Source organism: Electrona antarctica (assembly GCF_951216825.1).
Source record: "Electrona antarctica genome assembly, contig: scaffold_75, whole genome shotgun sequence".
Classification (NCBI taxonomy): domain Eukaryota; kingdom Metazoa; phylum Chordata; class Actinopteri; order Myctophiformes; family Myctophidae; genus Electrona; species Electrona antarctica.
In genome coordinates this window covers 387,181-392,500 of record NW_027638494.1, presented here as the reverse complement: position 1 = coordinate 392,500, position 5,320 = coordinate 387,181, and positions in this window count along the sequence as shown.

The window sequence follows — 5,320 nt, the reverse complement described above, 5'->3', positions numbered from 1 at the left end:
TAAATTACATTAACTAGCCCTTACCCGTTGTGAAATACTTGCCGCCTTGTGGCCGCAGGGGGTACTGCGCCCTGTGGCTGCGGGTGGTACTGTGCCCTGGGTGCTTTTTCGCATTTTCAATTCACTAATAAATTAATTATTAATTATTTTTTTGTTAAATTGGAAAAAAGGGCTTCGTTAAGACCTCCATATTATTATGGTCAATGCCTATGTGAAAAGTTGGAGTGATTGGTGCAGGCAGTGAGGAGCTAAGGCAGTGTTTCTGACACACATTCAGACACACATTCAGACATTTGGTTAATTATAGTATGATGATATGATGATGATGATTTGAAACTGTAATAGTGGAATAGTTTAATAACTGTAATGTTGTAATAGGGTAATATGTGTAATGGTGTCATTGTGTAATAGTGTAATAAGTATAATAAGTGTAATATGTGTAGTGTACTAGTGTAATACATGTAATAGTGAAATGAGTACAATAGTGTAATAGTGTAATACGTATAATAAGTGTAATATGTGTACTAGTGTAATACATGTAATAGTGAAATTGGTACAATAGTGTAATAGTGTAATACGTATAATAAGTGTAATATGTGTACTAGTGTAATACATGTAATAGTGAAATTAATACAATCGTGTAATAGTGTAATAACCCATATAGCCTACTGTGCCAAATTTGGCACATACCTAAATGTATATCTATTGTTTGTGCGAAATTCAAATTGAGTGCTATATTAATATAGCATCTGATTGATGTTTTGTCATCATTAGAAATGAATTCCGTCCAAAAGGGGATATCAAAGGATATTAAGCGAAAACAACCGGCATGTGGTTTATGAGTACACATTTGAGTACACATTTAAGTGAGGGGCGCCGAGCCACACTGGCATAAAAAACAAATAAAATACTCAAGTAAAGTACACATTGAAGTGAGGGGCACCGAGCCACACTGGCATAAAAAACAAATAAAATACTCAAGTAAAGTAGGCTACACATTTAAGTGAGGGGCGCCCAGCCACACTGGCATAAAAAAAAATGAAATACTGACGTACTGTACTTAACTACAGTTACTGTCCACATCTGTCAGTCACAGTCCTCCCAATCTGACTGAAAGTTCAAGCACCAAAAAATGCCAACCTGCCAATGGCAGAGACAAACAAAAATAGCATGAGGCAATAAGGTAAGAAAAAAGAAAGGCAAGAAAATAAAAAAGGAGGTTTCCCTCCCTCCCTCGCAGGCAGGCTGGCAGGATGTGGTGGTGGTGTTGGTGGGGTGGCCTATTCAAAATTGACGATGAGGTACTGGACTGCCTCCCAGTATTGGTCTAATGTCCTGTCACCCCTCCCGTACTGCCTCCGCAGCCGCTGCAGCCTCTCCTCCTGCCTCCTCCACTTTCTTCTTTGGGTGGGCGGGCGGACACCGCGGTCCGCCATCCCAATCACCGTCTCCACCAGGCGTTGCTCGTCTTTAAGACGCCGGATGAAGACCCATATGGGTGGCGTCGATGCATACTTGCATTCCATCTGTGATGGAAACCTGAAACGATCATAGATGTGTAAATACAGCACCCAAGGCATGTGGCCCATTGACATTTGTTTATACATTTCTCAATGACATTTAGCTATTTGAACCAATTCTGCGTGAGAAGATGCACAGATGTAACCTCACTTTTGACTTAAGTGTCATGATGCCATATGGTTCGATATTGTTTCATATGTTTATATAAACAAATGGCATCATGAAAAAGGATGAAAGGCTGGTGAAAAAACCTTTTCTTTATTTTGAATTTATTAAATCAGAACCACTAGTTTTCCCATTCTGTCCAAACTTACAGTATCTTGACTGATCTGCAAGCAATAGCGTGTGTTCTTGTGAGATCAGAATGGTCTCACAAGGCTATACCACACACACCTCCTGTCTCCTTACAAATTGTAAAGAGAATCTATAATATGTTTTTCAATATGTTAACTATTACAGTAAAGAAATATAAGTTGTTACCTTCAATGCGGTCGTTCGTTCGGTTGTCTGACCGACGGCGATGTACATTCCAGACGGCTGGGGGGAAGATGGCATTCCCCCCCACATATGTGTGCTCCATATACTGGACGAAATCATCCACTTCTGGGTGCACACGCCTCAGCCGCCTGGTCTGTTGGGATGTGGCCAGGAGCCTGAAGTTCTGACGAACAAGCGCAAGCGGCAGGAATCCTAAAGCCATGGCCTTCCTGATCCACTTTTAAGCTGCTGGTTGTGGCTGTATGGACCTGCAAAAGTTGTGTAAAGAAATATAAATTAACTCCCTGAAAATTGACTGAGATCAAAGTACTAAATTGCATGTAATAAACACCTACATACAGTAAATATCGTGCCCAGCCTCTCTTCAAACAGGAGAGATAAGCTATTAGGTCTATATAGTCCTATTCTAGCCTCTCAGATTCAATTCTTGTCATTTATTTCGTTCTGCCCCTCACCTCACCTCTGAATATTATCAAATATTATATTTAGACTCTAAAGGGGGTAGCCTTTAAAGTTATTGTACATCTTTAGAAAGTTGATATAGGCTTTCATTAAGAACACACATAGATAGTAAAAGTCTATGCCTGGTGCATGGTGCTAGGTTTTTATAGAAATAGAATTGAACATGCATTCAAAACATCAACAGGGTCTCCCAGACCGTCTTAGAATCTATGAACCAAATGACTCATTAATGTGTGCTGCCACTATACCTGACAGGCCAAGCTCCTGGATTTTGCGCCACAGGCTCTGGCAGCAGTGGAAATAACAGCCATTTGTGCGGACTCCTGGGAGCTCAGCACCTACGGCATTCATGGCTGCGATTTCAAAGGGTGTGACGACCCTTTCTGGCATCCATCTGGTAGATTCATGACAGAAGGGATGAAAGATATAGATAGAAACACAGACAGACAGAAAAATGGGTTACTCTTATTTCTCACAAAATTCATACAGTGAATGTGCAAACACACACACACACACACACGGACACAGGCAGGCAGGCAGGCAGGCAGGCAGGCAGGCAGGCAGACAGACAGACAGACAGACAGAAACATAACCTACTGTTGTCCTGTGACGTGGCGGACCTTCCGCTTTATGTGCCGTAGCACACTGCTGTACATAGCCTCCGTTTTGCCACTCATGAGGACAAATACAAAGGCGACGGCACTCCCCAAGAACAGGCCATGGATGCTGAAAACTGATAAAACGGCCTAGGGCACGTTCTAAAAGTCCCGTCCATATAGATCTAAAAGAAAAATCAAATATTGAATTCATACATGCAAATACTGTGCTGGGATTTGTGAATAAGCAAACTGGATTATTGTGGGATAAAAAAACTAAAAACTAAAACTATATATTTTATAAAGCTCCTTTGAATTGAATAGTCTTTTTTTATTGGCCTATATAATGCAAAACTGTCATTTTCCAAGTTTCCTTTTGCTTTAAGTAGCATGTGACATGTCAAACTAGGGGGTTTTCATGTCCATTCCAAGCATTATTAGTTTTGCACAAAAAACAGGGCTAAAAACGGCCATAGACATCATCACAAATGTGATGAATGCAGCATAATGTGATGAGGTCAGCACATTTTGGGCAATATTGGCATATATATATATACACACACACACACACACACACACACACACACACACACACACACACACACACACACACACACACACACACACACACACACACACACACACAGATGTATACGGCCTTGCATAGGCCAAATTGGGGCCTTTTGCTTGATGAAGCGTGACATAATATGCGATCACATTCTATACGCAGACTAGGCCTTCCCTTGAAAACGAGACAAAGGCATGTTGGAAAGGCCTTACCCTTAAGTTATATGTAACAAATGTATGTCCCATTAATCATGAGGCCTATCAATAGTATACATAACAATTAGCCTAATATTTCCAGCAAGCATTATAGATATCATTTTGACTGATACAAAAAGTTTAATTGGGGAGGGGTTCTAACCTGGCGGCACTGATACAGCTTCCTAAAGTTGTCTTCGGTCCCGAAGACAACGTAGCCGTTGGGGATGTTGAGCTTCGATAAAAACTCGTCGCCCCCCCAGGTCACGGTCCAGTCTCCAACACCGGCCATGTCTCGGAGGGAACGGAAGATGGCATGCATGTAAGCCTGCATGTTCTCGTCAATTTGCGGGGCTAACGGGCGGCTGTATAACACGGCAGACTGAGTCACGGATGTGGGGGAAAGAAAAATACCACGAGGCGCTGTCCTTTTATACTATAGCCTATACTTAATTCAGGTGATATGCGTTCAAATTGATTTGGTTCTGTGCAAAGAGATTGGCCACTACTAATTAATATAGGTTCTGTGAAAAGTGATTGGCCACTACAAATTAATACAGGTTCAGTGCGTAAAGTGGCCTATAGGTTCTGTGCGTAAAGTGATGGCCAAACAATAATTAATGCAGGTTATGTGTGTAAAAGTGATTGCCCAGCACGGTTATGTTTTGCTAGATGCATGCAGGCTTGACAATGCGGATAACACCCAGTTGTGGACCCCAAAAAAGTGTTCTCTTCTGCAGACACCAGCCTTATCCATAGAAGATATGTATGGTTTGGGTGTTACAATATTATTTAAAAACAATCACCGTGCTTTCTGCGCAAACCATTACCACCATGCAATCGTATCCCCTCTGCCCATGGAAGAGCCAATTGACAATCTCACTTCTGCTGATTATAGTAAAATTAGAATCTCAGAGATGTCTGGGGAATTAGTAGAAGAGACCTCTTTGTACGCACAGGCAGGGATGTTCAGCAGGCGGAAAATAGGCCCAAGGTTATATGCTAGCTGGAAAGATCAATTAATTTATAGAAGGATTCCCAATTCGCATTCATCTCTCCTGTGAAAGATCAAATCCATGCTTGAGTGCGCATTAAACCCCATTGCCCCCGCCGGCGGGGCAGCGGCTGTCCACCGTCATGAACAGCTCTCAGCGGGTAAATGGGAGACCCAATTGGTCTCCGGTTCCAACTCCGATGTTTTTGATTTTCCCTGGACCCCTCTGTGGTTTAAGAGGTAGAGCCTACATGTTAATGATGATTTGGAATGTTATATTATTGCAATCGATGCAATATTTTGCATATACATTCTACTACTAATGTGCGTGTTGCGTGCAGAGAGAGAGAGAGAGAGAGAGAGAGAGAGAGAGAGCGTATTATGTGTGTGCGTGCGATAGTCTTTTTTAAATAATTAATGTTTAAATGGAGGACCACACCAACCCTATCGCCCAAGTCAAACGTTACTACATTACGTTTCTGACAAA